A 19,292-nucleotide genomic window follows, 5' to 3' on the forward strand; every position below is an offset into this window, starting at 1 on the left:
AATTTTTTTTTATAAAAAATATGAACATGTAAAATTCTGTAAATATATTTGACACGTGTCAACATCTAATCAATATATTTGACACGTGTCACAATCTTGTTGATGAATAACTTTGACATCAAGCTTTATTTCATAAGATAATTTGTTATGAAGAATTTTGGTATAGAGCTATAATTAAAAAACTATTATGACAAAATGATCCTAACTGAGAATATTGAACTAGTTGACGTAATGAGTAAATGCAATTTTCTACTAAATATTTATAATTATAAAATATATTTAATAATGAGTGAAAATGTATCAACGGAAAATTAAAATTAAAATACACAACTTCTAAAAATAAAGTAAAAAAAAAATTAAATATTAAAATAGTTTTTTTAGTGAAAAGTTAAGATAAATAGATGGAATTGTAAATTATATATTAAGTTGTATTAAATTTATAGATTGCTATAATCATTTTTAAAATTTTAGTTAAATTATAGAATAATGTTGAATATTGGATATTAATATTCAAATTACTTAGATTTAACAGAAAACGTAAAATTTGTTTCAATAAACAATTGTTAATTATTGATGAAGAGACAAATATATAGAGAGTTCAAAAGACATTAATATTTTAATAAACACACCTTTTTGAACAAAAAGTTGTGATGAAAAAATATGAATAAAATACGGTGAAAAGACACAACTTTACAATGAACAGATACAACCGTATAATTTTTTTAAGAAAACATAGAAGAAGAAAGTTTTTACGAAAATGTACAACGAAAACTCAACTGTTGTTCACATTTATTCAGATTATTATTATTATATAGACGAAGCTAATGAGTTAAATGTATGGAGAGATGTATGTGAAGAGAAGATTGCATCGATTACTAAGAACAAGACATGGAGTTTAGTGGATCTTCCCCTTGGGAGTAAACCAATTGGTTTAAAGTGGGTTTTTAAAATAAAACACAACTCCTGAAATAGCATAAACAAGTACAAAGCAAGACTTGTGGCAAAGGGCTATGTGTAGAGATATGGTATAGACTATGACGAAGTATTTGCTCCGGTGGCTCATATTGAAACAATTCGCTTCATCATTGCTCTGGCAGCTTCGAATGGTTGGGAGGTGCATCATCTGGATGTAAAGACTGCGTTTCTTCATGGAGAATTGAAAGAAGATGTGTATGTTACTCAACCTGAGGGCTTTGTAACCAAAGTTAGTGAGGAGAAGGTGTACAAACTACACAAGGCTCTTTATGAGCTAAAACAAGCACCTCGGACATGGAATGCTAAGTTGAATAAGATTCTTTCAGCATTAAACTTTGAGAAGTGTTCCAAGGAACCCTCTCTATACAGAAGAAGTAAGCATGAGCATCTTCTCGTTGTTGCAGTTTATGTAGACGATTTGCTAGTCACAGGTTCGAGTCTTAAGCTAATATGCGATTTTAAGAAAGGTAAGGCAAGGGAGTTTGAAATGAGTGATCTGGAAAAGGTCACTTACTATCTTGGTATAGATGTTTTTCAAGAAAATGATGGAATTATATTGAGCCAAGAAAGATATGCTAAGAAAATATTGAAAGAAGCTGGAATGGGTGAGTGTAACTCGGTTCTTATACCGATGGAGTTTGGTTTGGAACTGTTTAAAACATCACATGAGAGATGTATCGACGAACAAAACTACAAAAGAAATATTGTGTGCCTTAGATACTTGCTCCATAGTCGGCCGGATCTTTCGTTCTCTATTGGTCCGTTGAGTAGATATCTGCAGGAGCCGAGGGAGTCACATGGAGCTGCACTGAGACAAATTCTAAGATATCTTCGCGGAACAATTTCTCATGGTCTTTACTTTAAGCGGGGAAGCAAAACAGGTTTGATAGGCTATAGTGATAGCAGCCACAATGTTGATGCAGATGATGGAAAGAGTACAACAGGTCTTGTATTCTATCTTAATGAGTGTCCAATCACATGATGTTCTCAAAAACAACAAGTTGTATCTCTATCTTCCTGTGAAGCAGAATTCCTGGCAGCTACTGAAGCAGCCAAACAAGCTATTTGGCTAAAAGACCTCTTTGCCGAAATCGTTGGGACTGCAAGCGAAAAGGTGACAATTCGAGTCGATAACAAATCTGCAATTGCACTCACCAAGAATCATGTCTTCCACGTACGAAAGAAACATACTCATCGAAGGTATCATTTCATATGAGAATGTGTTGAGAACAGTCAAGTTGAAGTATAACATGTCCCCAAAACCACGCAGAAGGCTGACATCTTAACTAAGGCGCTTGACAAGAACAAATTCAGAGAAATGAGAGATCATATTGGAGTTCAAGAAGTGATGAAGAAGGACTTCAAGGTTAAGGGGTAGAATATTGGTTTAAGCTTGTAAGATAGCTTGAAGGGCAAAATATCCTAATCCTACCAAGTTATGGAATATGATTAGTTCTATTTAGGAGTCATCTAAAAATGTTAGTTTACCAATTTGGAAAAGAAAATTTGTTTATGGTTCTCTCTATAGTCTATATAAAGAGATGCCAAGATGTAGTATACCTTCAAGGGATTTGAGAGAGAGATTAAGAAGCTTTAGTTTTTGAGTAATTTTTCTAAAGCTAATAAAAAGAGTGTTTTTATATTCTTGATCTAAGTATTCAAATTCTATATGAGAATATATTTTTCTTGTATTTAGAAAAATATACACTACAATATAATGTATAAACTATCTAAGAAAAAATATATTTATAGGAGACATACTAAAAAAGAAAATCGTTCCTGTTCACTTTTCTCTCTCTCGAAATTTTTTTTTTTTCAGATCTTGATCTTCTTTTCTTTTTTTGTGTGGCTCAGATCTTCATCGTCGGTCTATTTTGCAAAGAGCATCAAGAGTGAGGTAAGCTGTCTTCTCTGTCACCGGAGCGGTGTGGTTTTTCTGGTAAGCGTTGCGGTTGTGGTCCTTTCCGGGCGGACTGAAACAACCCGACCCCTTTTTTTTTTTTTTTAACAATTAAATACAATGTATAATTAAGCATCCCATACTACTTAATTAACCAACCTAAACCACAACTCAACATTAAACCAGCAATAACATTAAGCACAGCGGAAACATACCAATAATACAAAACCAACAACATCATCAATACAATAACATTCCTAACCATTCTATCCGGCAACCTAACATAACACTAACCAAGGTTCCAACAACATAACCAACAAATCCAATAACACCCAAACGAGACCCTAGATCATCCTCCTCCTCATTGCCATGATTCCACGTCACAAACCTGCACACCACAAACAACAATTGAGATGCGTAAGTATTATCACAAATACTTAGTGAGGCAATCCTCCCATCTACTGGGCTATACACACAAGCAACTGAGACCCTCAAGTTTAAGCAAAACAAACAATACAAAACAATACATCAAACCAGAAAAACAAGTCTCGACTGAGACCAGTGTCGACCGATGCCTCACGGTGTCGATCGATGCTACAAACAATGGTGTCGACCGATGCTAAACAGTGTCGACCGATGCCACTCCAAATGGTGTCGACCGATGCTTCCTAGTGTCGATCGATGCCTCCTCTGCAGACACGATCTGCGCGAAACCGAACATCGAACTCTCCTTCCCAATCATCTCGAATCCGTCTCAAACTCACCCAATTACCTCAGAAATCACTGGGAATCACAAAAGCAACGAACCCAAACAACAAAACAACACAAACAGCAAAGAAAACACACAAACAAGAGAGATCTCATGCTTAGATCAACCATGGTCAAGCACTCACCTCAAGAACAAAAAGATTGGATTGAGAAACGTGGAAAACAACACCTCCAGAAGCTCCCCCTTCGTTTCCAGCAACAGCTAACCCTCCTACAGCCTCAGATCTCTCCAAAAACCCCAAGAACAAACCCAGAAAGTCACAGAAACGTTTTCTCCCTTTTCTCTCTTTCTTTCTCTCCAAAAACACAAACGGCGACAAAAGAGACTTTCTGAAACCCTCAGTTCGTCCCCGACACTTAACAAAACGATTAGGGTTTTAATTGAACCAAACCGAACCAATCAGCAATTAAATCAAACCCGACCAAACCGGAAAAACATGGTGTCGATCGATGCCAACAAGGGTGTCGATCGACACCCACACCAAAATTACAAAAATTGGTTCGCGGATGTTACAATTCTCCCCCACCAATAAGGATTCGTCCTCGAATCCCGCAGTACCGTCCATCCTCCAAGGACCTCCGTGCCACCGTCAACACGGCCCGCACGTCCCCAGACCGGACTAAACACCATAACCCAAGGTTTCCCGTGCCACTGTCGCAACAGCCCGCACACCTCCAACTGACCCTCGAGGTCTTCCTCTAGTCAATATACTCACATCAAAGACACTATTTGCTCACAACTCAGTGCTTCCCCCGTCCGTGGTCGCAACCAACGAATCATGCCGGCTCGCTATCAGGCCAACCGCCTTAAGCTACGGCATCCAGGAAGTCACTCACACACACACTCCCCCCGCTCTCAGGTCGCAACCTTCGAGTCATACCGGCTCACTGCCAGGCCACAGCCTACAGCTACGGTATCCAGGGAGTCTCAAAATCCCGCAAAACCGTCCAATTGTCAAGGACCTCCGTGCCACCGTCAACACGGCCCGCACGTCTCCGACCGGACTAAATACCGTCAGCCAAGGTTTCCTGTGCACTGTTGCAACAGCCCGCACACCTCCGACTGAACCACGAGGTCTCCCTCTAGTCAATATACTCACATCAAAGACACTATTTGCTCACAACTCAGTGCTTCCCCCGTCCGTGGTTGCAACCAACGAATCATGCCGGCTCGCTATCAGGCCAACCGCCTTAAGCTACGGCATCCAGGAAGTCACTCACACACACACTCCCCCCGCTCTCAGGTCGCAACCTTCGAGTCATACCGGCTCACTGCCAGGCCACAGCCTACAGCTACGGTATCCAGGGAGTCTCACACGCCCACTCCCCCCGCTCTCGGGTCGCAACCCTCGAGACATACCGGCTCACTGCCGAGCCACGGCTCACAGCTACGGTATCCAGGGAGTCTCACACGCCCACTCCCCCCGCTCTCGGGTCGCAACCCTCGAGACATACCGGCTCACTGCCGAGCCACGGCTCACAGCTACGGTATCCAGGGAGTCTCAAAATCCCGCTCTAAGGTCGTCACCCTAAAGCGCGCTCACGGATCGTCATCCGAAGCAAACATACCACTCCCACTCTCTGGCCACAAAGTCCATTGAGCTATCGGTATCACATGAGTTGGGCTCACACTATCCTGAGCAAATAAGTCCGATGTCAACGAGTATCTCCCGACTAGATCTACCTCAACACTTTCCATTTCTGGAAACTTCTATTTTTAGAAACTTTCCATTTATAGCAATCTTCTATTTATGGAAACTTTCCATTTATAGACTCCCGTGCTATTTCCTTTCCAGTGATGTTTCACAAATCCCAAAACCAAAGAACTCCAACTTTTATTAGAACCTCAAATGCAATAATCGTTTACAACTCCAAATGAAAATACATAATGAAAGAAAGAATACATAAGCTAAAACTAAGCGCCAGAATGGACACCCGGTCCTCCCTTCGGCTGCGCTGCAACCTCCATCATCTGCCTCCTCTTAGGACAGAAAGGCCTAATATGCCCTTCCTCCCCGCAATGATAACACACTCGACGGTACTCCTGCGAATCACCTCCCCTGGCCCCGCTTGCCGACACGTGATCCATGCTCCCGCTCCCATAACCTCTCTGGCCACCTTGGTTCGCCACTGTCGTCTCTTCCCGCTTCCTTTTACGCCTTTGCTCCAACTGCCTATCCTTGTTTGGAATGCTCTGCTCCAATGTCTCCTCTGAACAAACCGCTGGACTGACCACCACTAACTGTGACCTCAAGTCATCCTCTATCCCAGCTGCAACCTCAACCAGCTCCGCCCTCGTGGCATAGCTCCTCACTCTGCACCGTGTCCTCAAATCATCTCGCAAAGCCAGCAAGAACCTCCGCACCTGAGCCGACTCTGGCTCCCAAGCCCGGCCTGCATACCCCACAAGCCGACTGAACTCTGCATCCAGTTCCCGCACTGTACGGTCCCCCTGAGTCAAACCCAAGAACCGTGCCTCCATACGATCAAGAGCCTCCTGAGGAAAATACTTGGAGTTAAACTCCCCCACAAAATCTCCCCAAGACATACCCCGCTGCACCCTCCGTGCTGTCACCAACCTCCACCACACACGAGCATCTCCTGACAAGTAAAACACTGCCAGATCCACCCTGTACCGGTCGGGACACCTAAGCGAAAGGAAAATATCCTCCATCCGCTCTCTCCACTCATCCGCTACACTCGGATCGGTACTTCCTGAGAAATACCCGGCTCCCACATGCCGCAGCTGCTCCATCATCCGCACATACTGTGCATCCACTACCTCGGCCCCCGGCTGCACACCTGCCTGCAAACCCGCCACAGGCTGCACCACTGGACCCTGCCCACCACCCACTGGCGGCACTACTGGACCCTGCCCACCAACCACTGGCGGCACTACTGGATCCTGCCCACCAACCACTGGCGGCACAACTGCTGGAAGTCGCTGCAAAACCTGAGCTAGCAAGTCCATCAAGACATCCTCCCTGCCTGGAGCACCTCCCGCTGCAACCCCCACACCCGGGGCAACACCGTGACCGACACCGGGCCCATCCGCCTGCCGTCACCCAAACCAGCCTGGTCTCCAGACACACTAGGATGAACCTGTGACTCCACCACCTCCTCACTGGCCATGCTCTGGGCTACACTCACACTGGCCTCAGGAACCTGACCTCGTCCCCGACGACGACCACGACCACGCCCACGACCACGACCGCGACCCACAGCACCCTCTCTAGCCATCTGCACTACCCAGAACAGAAGGCTAAGCACACAATTCAAAAACCGCACATAGAGTACACATCTTACCGTGGAATCTCATTGAAGGCTCGAAGAGGATGATACTAGGACTCCATACCGCAAACAAATTGACTAACTACTCATAATCAATTCCATCACACAACATCATGCATCAAGCAAAAAGGAAAAATAATTCACCCAATTAAATTCCTAACCGCTCTAACCATCCATTTAACCATCCTAGAACCGTAAAGGCTCTGATACCAAAATGAAACAACCCGACCCCCTTTTTTTTTTTTTTTAACAATTAAATACAATGTATAATTAAGCATCCTATACTACTTAATTAACCAACCCAAACCACAACTCAACATTAAACCAGCAATAACATTAAGCACACCGGAAACATACCAATAATACAAAACCAACAACATCATCAATACAATAACATTCCTAACCATTCTATCCGGCAACCTAACATAACACTAACCAAGGTTCCAACAACATAACCAACAAATCCAATAACACCCAAACGAGACCCTAGATCATCCTCCTCATCATTGCCATGATTCCACGTCACAAACCTGCACACCACAAACAACAATTGAGATGCGTAAGTATTATCACAAATACTTAGTGAGGCAATCCTCCCATCTACTGGGCTATACACACAAGCAACTGAGACCCTCAAGTTTAAGCAAAACAAACAATACAAAACAATACATCAAACCAGAAAAACAAGTCTCGACTGAGACCAGTGTCGACCGATGCCTCACGGTGTCGATCGATGCTACAAACAATGGTGTCGACCGATACTAAACAGTGTCGACCGATGCCACTCCAAATGGTGTCGACCGATGCTTCCTAGTGTCGATCGATGCCTCCTCTGCAGACACGATCTGCGCGAAACCGAACATCGAACTCTCCTTCCCAATCATCTCGAATCCGTCTCAAACTCACCCAATTACCTCAGAAATCACTGGGAATCACAAAAGCAACGAACCCAAGCAACAAAACAACACAAACAGCAAAGAAAACACACAAACAAGAGAGATCTCATGCTTAGATCAACCATGGTCAAGCACTCACCTCAAGAACAGAAAGATTGGATTGAGAAACGTGGAAAACAACACCTCCAGAAGCTCCCCCTTCGTTTCCAGCAACAGCTAACCCTCCTACAGCCTCAGATCTCTCCAAAAACCCCAAGAACAAACCCAGAAAGTCACAGAAACGTTTTCTCCCTTTTCTCTCTTTCTTTCTCTCCAAAAACACAAACGGCGACAAAAGAGACTTTCTGAAACCCTCAGTTCGTCCCCGACACTTAACAAAACGATTAGGGTTTTAATTGAACCAAACCGAACCAATCAGCAATTAAATCAAACCCGACCAAACCGGAAAAACATGGTGTCGATCGATGCCAACAAGGGTGTCGATCGACACCCACACCAAAATTACAAAAATTGGTTCGCGGATGTTACACGGACAAAAGGCTTCGGTTCTCGTTCCTTATGGTTTGAAGATGCCGCTGGAGATGCAGAGAATTCTTTCTCGGCTCAACCGCCTGGTTGGAGGCTGCGGCAGCGGCAGAAGACGCTTGTGAATAGGTGGGTTTTTCCGGTGAGTGCTTGGGTGGTTATTGGTAGGTTCTCTTTTGGATCTTAGATGGCTTACATGGACTCTGGCTTCTGAGAGGTTTGTTGAGACTCTACCTCTCTCTTGTCACCCTACTTTGCTTCCACGAGACCATATCTGAAGACTGTCTTACCTCGGGAAGGATCTCCGGCTTAAGGATTCGGAGACTAAAGGCTTGGATATGATATGAGTATGTCGATTTTCTAGGAAGGGGATTCGACATTCATTGGGTGGTGGAGTGTCAGAGAATTGATCTATTCCAAAAGGCTTGTGGCGAGTCAGACTCGCCGTTGGTGATGGTTCTGCGACGGATTCCGAATACTCCAGTTAAAGAACCCATCCGGCAGCATATTCGCAAAGCTGTAGGCCTTGTATTCGCCGGTGCTAGTAGATCTGACTCTCTGCCTCCACTTAACCGCCTGGCTTCAACTTTACGATCTGTTTCCGGTAACTGTTGGTATTCCATTTTGTAACTGATGTAGAGTTTGTTTAGGTCTTAAGCCCTGTTTGGTTTTAAGCCCGTTTAATAAGATTAAAAAATATTAATATATATATATATATATATATATATATATATATTTATTTATAGAATGAAACAAGCACACGCGTGTGTATTTAAATAGTGGTACTGTACTGTATCTTGTTTGACGATAATAACCAACGAGCAAAGATCCCGCCACTATCAAAACATAATAAATCTTTGGGATTATAGAAGATTTAGTGGAAATTGTGAAAATACTATTTTTTATATTATTTATTAATACATATTTGACTTGTTTCTATTGTGTTTCGCGCATATCATTTGAGAAATACTAGGTAACAACCCGTACTATGTGCGGTATAAAATAATTATTAAATGTTTTTTACTATAATTTTTATTTACAAATTTTATAATATTTATCAGTATTTGGAATCTAAAATTCGACTGTGTAGTATATATATTTTTTAAAAAATATAAAATTTTTGTATAATAATTAAAATTTAACCCGTGAGAATTATTATAATATCAATTTTATATTATCACATCATATGAACAAAGAGTTCTTAAAATTCATTTTAAAGATTTTCTGAAAATATAATTAAAAGATATAATTAAGTGAAAAAGAGGATATAAGAATTTAAATGTGGGTGTTAATTATATTTTTGGAAAACTGATGTAAATATTATTAAAAACTAATGACAAATAAAAGAAATAGTGTCTGGAGCTCTGTGAGTGCGACATGTCAGCATTTTGTGTGAGAATGCTTCTTTTTTAATATATAAGGGATTTGATGATTATTTTTAATAGATGTTTATAGGTTATAAAATATACACATATAAAATCCAAAGTTTTTCTTCAAAATTTATTTGGATTTTGTAGTTTTTTGTGTTCCTAGATAATCCTGGTACAACTGTTTTAAATAAACTAAATTATAGTATGTTACAGATCAATACAATCAAACTAAAATGTGTTTGTCTCCTCTTCTGACCCATCGGTCTCAACATTGAAACTGGTGTTTACACCTCAGAAAAAATAGTAATAAAAAAATAAAAAAATCAATCCCGCGGCGTAGTGCAAGTACTATCCTAGTAAGACTAGAAGACAACAACAAGCTACTGTAATTGTTTCTCGAGATATATTCATTGCAGCTAGGGGTGGGCATTTAAACCGAACCGAACTAAACCAATCCGAACCAACCAAACTCAAACCGACCCAAACCAAACCCAATCCTACACTCCAACCATTCGGTTATGTTTCTTCTCAACCCAAATGGTTCAGTTCGGTTCGGTTTAAAACCGAACCGAACCGATAACCCAATGTATTTCTTAAATTAATTAATAATACTACTAAATTTATAAATATAAAATATGTGATCTTCTTACCTATTACCGCTTGCATTTGGTTTCTGTTTTAATTTATTTTAACTTTTCTAATAAAACCTAAATATAAATATAGATTTAATTAGATTTAATATTAGGTATTTCATTTTATTTTTTTAACTTTTCTAGTTTATTTGATAAATTAACTATTATAAAACCATTAATTTTATTTTGTTACATTAATTGATTTTTAAACCTAATTAATACCAAACCAAACTAAAACCAAACCGAACCGAACCGAACCAAATATAAACCGACCCAAACACAAACCAAACCAAACTAACTTCAGTTGAGTTTGGTTAGAGTTTTACCAAAACCAAATAAAACGAACCGAACCTAACCCAAACCGAACCCGAATTTAAACCGAAATGCCCACCCCTAATTGTAGCGAAAGGCCACCATACATATCTCTTCAAAAAAAATATTATATCACTCAACATACGTAAAATGGGACATCATTTCAATTTATTATTAGATTTCTAAGAAACTGATACTGAAAAACTAGAATCCTAAAAATTATTGGATTTTGTGCTGTGAATTTTCTGGACCCCGACAAACCTGAATCTTGAAACCCCTAAACCTCATCTTTTTTCAGTGAATTAGGGCACATATGCTAAAAGACCAATTAATAGCTCCTTCAGAATAATTGTAATCATAATTCACATGCATATTAAAATTAGAAAATATTATTTTTTATTAGAATTGAGAATAGCATATAGCTTATAGATCAGGAAAAAAAATCAAATTGTGCAACTAAACGTGCAGAGGCATTGCTTGCTCGACGGCATGCACGTGCCTTTTCCATTCTTGTGCTTCGAACTGCATACATTAACATACAGTTTGGCTTCACATGGTCCGTGTAATTGAATATATTCATGACACAGTTCTTGTCATTGCGTCTCCTTTACCACCAGCGTCCCTAAAAAATATTTAAATATATTCTCAATTTTTTTGTTATTTTATAACAAGCGATGATTAGAAAAAAACTATCAAATAAAAGAGAAGACATGTGAAAGTACGTAATATAGATACTATTTTCAAACATTAATCGCATAATATGTAAGTTATAGGTTTTAGACATCTTCGTTGGTATAATTAAAATGATAACTAGGTGATACCCGTGCTACAGCACGGTATTATATATTTTGTTAGTTATTTTTTTTTGTAATTTGTATTTTTGTAATATAGATTTTATTTTGATTTATTTTCTTTGTTTATATAGTGTTTATTTGTATATTTGGGGTTATACAGTAAATTGGAAATCCTAATAGAGTAAGTAGTTTGTAAAATATAGTTTTTTACGGAAACAGACACATCACAATAGTAGATAGTACGTAGTTTTGTAAGAGAATAGACACTCCGCAATATCGGATAGTAGTTTTGTAAGAGGATAGACACACCCTGCTTCCATGGCTTAATTTATAGTTTGATAAAAATACATGTTTTAACGGATTTAACTCAAAAAAATTTATATTTTAAATTTTTAAGAATTAAAATATTAATATTACTCAAATATTTTATAGACTTTAAATATATTATAATATTTTAAACTTTCGACAGAGTTTAAATATTTATAATAATTTAAACATTGTATAAAAATTTAAATATTTATAATATCTTAAACTTTTTTAAAAAACGTAAATATATTATAATATATTATAATATGTTTACTTTTTAAAAGTTTAAATATTTTCAAATATAGAACCAAATTAAACTGTTAAATTTGGATACCTGATAAATCAAGCTTCCTACTCATTTGTACTCAAAACATTTTAGTCACATATTTATAGTGATTATGAACCATATTCCAAAATATTTAGTCGATGTAGGATATACAGTACACCTTTTCTGTAAATTAGTTTACAACTTTACATATATATAATTTCTACGTTTTTAATTCTTTCTATATATACTACTCACAATTAATTACTATAATTTTGTTAAGGAAATATTATAATATCAGAAATCAAGCAATTCAGTCAGATTTGGTAACTTGAATATTCGTTTTTAAAGATTTTAACTGAATCACTAAATATTCCTTTTGAAAGATTATCTGTTAAGATCAATCTCGGTAATTAAGGAAATATCCGAATTTTTGGTAATTAAAATTTATGGTTTTCATTTAAATACCTTAAAGGAAAATAAAATCAGAGTGTTTGCCTATAACGAATAACTCTGTTTGAAATCTTAAATAACTAATCTTGAATGAAATAATATACTGGATCCGAAAAATATTATTCTGGAGTAAAAACAGATCCGCGGGTTTTTTTTCCTTCTGTAGTCGGATATGTAAGGATCCGCGTCCTGACCCGGCAATTTTTTAAGTGATCGACCGAGGGTATTTTCGTCATTTAAAGAAATCGAAACTATAGGTTAATTAGATTAAATTTTGTGATTCTCTAATCATTTTTAATGAAAAACCTACCAAAACTAAGTCATGGTCCATTTTTACTCTAGAGAGTACTTCTGCTTTAATAGTATAGATTTCAAAATTAAAAGTTATATGTGTGATAGTTATGTACACGTGAGGACCATATATATATATATGTATGTATATATTTGCATATATATAAAAAAGAAATTATATGCATGCACATATAATTTAAATGGCTAAAGATCAGAATAACACATGTAGGAAAGATCTCTGAAAGTTGACTAGAAGTGACTAAATGACTAAAAATTAATAAAAAAAATAGATTTTGTAAATGACTAAAAATTAAAAGAAAATTAGATTATGAATGACTAAACATCAAAATAAATCATTGAAAAGATATTTGAAAATTGACTGAAAGTGAAAGTTGACTACAAGTGGTCAAAACATATATATGAATGTTTCTTTTGAAAAAAAACATATAACAATGTTTCTTTTTCTACAATACTACTACCAAATCAAAAGCAGATTGGATCTTTAGAGATACCAATGGATTATATGTGGGTTCAGGACAAGTTGAAGGTCAATGTACAAATAATCCTCTAGAATGTGAACTCCAAGCTGTCGTCTTTGCCCTACAACATGCCTGGGTCAAGGATACACTAAGCTACACTTGGAAGGAGACAATATTGAAGTTCTCTCACTGCTTCAGGGTAAAACTATAAACTTTGCGGATTTCAACTGGATCAGAGATATAAAGAAATGGATCCAGAGAATGGAGATGATGAAGTTCAGTTGGGTATCAAGGGATGGTAACAAGTGTGCGGATACATTTGCAAAATCTCCTCTCGCTGCTAATACTTCAGTTATTTATCATTCTAATATCCCCAGCTTTTTGTATTCATCCTTACAATGTGATAACATCTAAGTTCTAATAAAGCTTTATGAGTTAAAAAAAAATGTCATTAAGAAGTCAACCAATTTAAAAATACATGATGTATAGTGGATTAAAATTTAAAAATAGGTGGCCAGAAAAACTACGGTTTAACTGTATAAGTCAAACAAAAACAAAAAACATTAACTAAAAAATAAGACAAACTAATACAATTGTCTAATTAACCATATAGATTTCACATCTTTCTCCTAAAAAGAAAACAAAACTTTTAAAGTTGTCATTTGTTTGATTATTGCTTTTTCAACAGTATATGAACCCATGAAAAATTTGTGAACACTCTTTGATAAGATACATTGGAAGTAGTTTAATTTGGAGCAATTCTCATAAACAATACAAAAACGATTATTTTTTCAAAAATATCATAGTTAGTTTATTTCTCAAAAATACCATTAAAAATAAATTCCTGAAAATATCACTAAACTTAAACTAAAATTTAAACCTTCAAAAGTAAACCCTAAAAACTACATCTTAAAAAACGAAACCCTGGACCCAAAATAGTAAACAAAAACCCAAACTAATTATAGTTATAGACCCTAAAACATTTGTGGAACATTTGGACTATAAATTTTTTACTGGTATTTTTGGAAAAAACCTAGCGATGATACTTTTGAAACAAAAATTTATTTTAATGCATGGTATTCGAAGGCCTTTCTCTTTTAATTTGTTTAATTTGATTTATTATATGTGTTTCTCATAATATTTTATATTATGGATAGTAAGGACATTATCAAATATGTTTAGAAAGGCTATAAGTTTATTTTGTTTTGTTTTGAATTAGTAAGAGGTATTGGCGCTAAACTCATACATCCTTTCGGGACAGGGCTTAGATTATTTTATATGATTTCGTTCTAAGTCTCAGTCGAACTGGCGAGAGCTATTGACATATAAGACTACAAGTCTTGTGTAAGCCGATACCCCAAATTGGAAGTGATTTGTTATTTATAAAACTTTCACTTGTACTTATTAGAATTCAGATTTCAATATGAATGTATAGGATCATATTTGCCATCATTTTATCGTTTTCAATTTTCTATTAGAATCCTAAAAATTACACAAATTTTCTGGACGACATCCCTGAATCCTGAAACCCACTAAACCCCACATTTTTCAGTGAATTAGGTCACATATGCTAAGGTACCAATTTATAGTTGCTTCCGAATTGAAATAATAATTCATAAGCATATAAAACTAGAAAAAATTCTTATTATTTTATTTAGAATTGAGAATAGCATATCTAGTTTTATAGATAGAAGAAAAGAAAAATCAAACTCTGCAATTAAAAGTGCAGAGGCATTGCTTGCTCGATGGCATGCACGTGCCTTTTCCATTCTTGTACTTCGCACTGCATACATCGACACACAGTTTGGCTTCACATGGTCCTTGTAGTTGAATATATTCATGACAGAGTTCTTGTCCTTGCGTCTTCTTTACCAGCGGCGGCCCTAATACAAATATTTAAATATAATCTCATATTTTCTATTATAAAATAAAAAGCAATGACTAAAAGAAAACTATCAAATAAAAGTGAAGCCATGTGAAAATACGTAATATGGATTCTTATTTTAAAATATTAATCATAGAATATGTAAATATGAATCCAAACCTAGAACGAGAAAGACCATAAAGATAGCAATAACAGGGGTTTTAGACATCTTTGTTGATATAATTGAAATGAAAACTTCAAAATTAAAATTTATGGTAAAATGGACAGAGGAGGAAGACCAGACGAAGTGAATATTCTGATATATTGCAGTGAGACAATTACATAGCTTATATAAGCTGATACAGAATCCTAAATCATAAACACAATAATATGATATATGCTATGATTGCAGTGAGACAATTACATAGCTTATATAAGCTGATATGAATATTCTAATAAATCATAAACACAATGATATGAATATTCTGATATATTGCAGTGAGGCAATTACATAGCTTATATAAGCTGATACAGAATCCTAAATCATAAACACAATGATATGATATATGCTATGATATCGGCTATGATTGAATATATGCGATATAATTTCCCTAAACATGTGAGATATGATTATACACAATATCCCATTATATGGGTGTGATAGTTACGTACACGTGAAGACCATATATATAAGAAATTAGATGCATGAACATATAGAAGCCTAGTATATATAAAAACTGAGATGATTTTTTTGTGTGTGTTACGTGCAAAATGGCTAAGTAGTAGTGGATAATTAATTAAGTCACTAAATTAATTCAGTGATAGGCTGAATATATATTACAACCTTTATTTTTTAAATGTTGTTATGTTATACGTGTTGGGCTTTGACGAAATCTTAACTTTGAATTCGATTTGTGACCCCAATTAAGTATTTTTGACAAAGCCTTAGTATTTGATCTAGCTTAATTAATTTCTTGTGACCCATAAATAAATCCATTATCACTAAGTTCATTTAGTTTACATATTAGTTAATTAGAGGCAAACAATTATTTGACACATTAACTTATTGTAGTCAAAATATCGAACCCAATATAACAGGCCATATCCGTTTGGATCGACCCATTTAGTCATAGATGACTTTCACACATTTTTCTCCACCAATGTTTTGGAGATCTTCTTACATTATTCGTTAATCTTTGTATGTACGAATATTAGTTTAGATGAGGACAAAAGTTTTAAAAGTTTTCCTATTGAAATAATTCACATATTTACAGATTTTTCTTTTATTATATAAATGTGTACTCTTTGATAATATATTACAAAGGTTGGTTTCCCTTCCACAATACTTCTCTTACATTTAAAAGTAATTTGTAGATAAACAAGAGGGACAATGTGTTTTTTTAATACAAGTATGTTACATGGTTATTCATTAATTCTTGGTCTTTCCTATTTTTAAACATGATTGTTTTGACTAATATAAATCTGTTGATCGCCTTTGCTGTTTTCTTTTCGCCCTTATCTATTTTTCTGTTTCACATCTGTTTAAAGGATTAATGCCTTTGATAGATTTATTTCAACGTTTGGCTTTGACATTTGTGATACGCACTATGACTGTTGTGTAAAAGATCTTGGGAAAATTGGAAATAAAGATCACTAAAAAAAAATGGAAAAATTGATTTAAAAATACATTTTTTCTTCAATTTGTCCCATTATGCTTTTTTTTTTTAAAATTTGGTAGAGTAGGTTTTATAATACAGAAAAATTCAGTTATACCCTTAATAACTCAATTATACCTTTAATTGTAGAAAAAACCAAAATTTCCTTTTTCTGTATTTTTTTCTTTTTGTATACTTCCTAAACCATATTTTGTTGTATTTCATAGTCTTCCAAAACCATCATCTTTAGCTTTTCAAGAGTTGAATTGGTTTGAAAAGTAAGAAGTCTCCCACGTTTTTCTTCATTAACAATAAATCTCCATTCATTTTGGCCGATACATCTCCATACACCACATGTTACATAGATTTGCAACATACTGCAAAATGAACTCTTGAATGAAATTTAGGTTGGAAAATGTTGAAAAACCTTGAACAAAATCAATTAAAATGTTTAATGTTTTCAGAACACGTTTTCTAAACATGTTAAAACGTAATCTTAAGAATATATATATGATTAGCATAATTTCGGGATTACGTAAATATTTTGTTTCCTTAAATTTCGGATTCAGTTTCCTTGTCTAACATAATTGTAGAATATACTTTCTAAATTATGAAGAACATAGAGTAAAGTGTAGAATTAGTGTTCTAATTTTTGCAGGACACATGATAAAATGTAGATTTCATATTCTGACTTCAGTAGAATATGTATAAAGTGAAGAAAACAAATTCTAAAATTTGTAGAATATATATTCTAATTTCTGTAGAACACATACAAAATCTGACTTCTAAAAGTTTTAGAAGATATATTTATTCTAAAGTTTTCAGAACAAGTAGAGTGCGAAGAATTTGTAATCTACATTATTTAGAACATGTACAGTATGTAGAATTTATAATCTAATATCTTCAGAATATATACAATTAGTAGAATATGTATTCTAAATGTTGCAAAATATTTTTTTTTCAATGTTACAACACCAAATTTTCATCAAAAACATCTTATGGCAACCTCTTTCTTATTTCTAGAATTTGTTTTTAGGTGATTGAAATTTTAAAATTGCTTAAAAGTTAGTTTCATTTTTTAAAGGGTAATTTAGGCATAGTGGCAAATTTAGCGTAGAAGGCATAATGGGACAAATTGAAGAAAAAATATCCTTTTAAATCAATTTTCGCAAAAAAATTGTTCATCTACACCTTATTTTGAAAATGGACATTTTTACCTAAAATACCCATAAAATTTGGAAAATCCAAATTTAACAAATTTTAAAATGTAAATTATAGGAAAATAAGTAGATATACAATAATAGAGGTAATATAATTTTTTTCAAAAAAAAAAATGTATAAGTTGTTTTTTTTAATGGATAAAATTTGATAGAAAAAATTTAGAAAATGTTTTCTGTTATTCTGAAAATTTAAATGATGTGTTCTAACATTTTGTACATGTTATACTAAATTCATGAATAGTTTCTGTTCTAAATAGTTTAGGGGTCCGAATTTCTGAATTCTACAAAATTCAGAATTGTATTCTACGGTTTACTTTATGTTCTAAATATTTTATTATAATATTTCTACGGTTTACTCTGTGCTCTAAAATCATTAGAATATGTTTTATTCTTTTTACTCTATCTCTAAGAAAATTAGTTGACATCTACTACCAAAAGGTAGATTGTATACTCTGAAACTTTTAGTGATTGCTAAATATAGAAAGTGAATATTTAGAATAGGAAACTCAATATTTATCTAATAATTAGGTAAGATCGTAATTATTTGTTAAGATTGTGTTCTACGAAATTTAAAAAAAGTTGTCTAACAATTTTAGAAATTTTTAAAACAACCCTAATCATTTAGTTTTCTAGTTTATGGTGTGTACAACCGTTTTCTCCCATTTCTTTTCACCATTTTCGAGCCATGGCAATGCACGTCTATGTTAAGAGTGGTGTGTGGAGATTGTTTGACAATCATGAGTGGAAATTTATTATTGATGAAGAAAATCATGGAAGATTACTAACTTTGGAATCGAGTACTACACATGAAGAATTGAAGATTATGGTTTCAGAAGCCTATGGAATAGAGCCTAGTATGGTTGATATGGAGCTAAGTTTTTTACCCACAGATCTCACTGCTGATTGTCCTCCTGTCGTTATGATGAATAATAGTCAGGTCAAAATTTTTTTTTCATACTATAAAAAGAAGAAAACAGTAAATTTGTGTGTGACATTCAAAGGTGGTGTTGAGGATGTTGGAGCAAAGTCATACTGGATTTGAATAAAGAACCAGGGGTTTCAAGTGATGAAGATGACGATGGTAGACCGAATAAAAACCTAGCTTTATTTGTGGGTACTAATGATGCCAAACAGAAGGATGTTTTAGGGAAAAAAACATCCGACGAGAATGCCGGTTATGGTGTTGGAACGTCGTTCAAAGGTGTGAGCCTAAGGAAGGGTCAATATTTCAAAAGCAAAGAAGTGTTACAAGCAACAATGGAATTGTATGCGATGAGGTACAACTGCGACTACAGG

The sequence above is a fragment of the Camelina sativa genome, chromosome 12 (genome assembly GCF_030686135.1).
Source record: "Camelina sativa cultivar CO46 ecotype springtype chromosome 12, ASM3068613v1".
NCBI classification, from domain to species: Eukaryota; Viridiplantae; Streptophyta; class Magnoliopsida; order Brassicales; family Brassicaceae; genus Camelina; species Camelina sativa.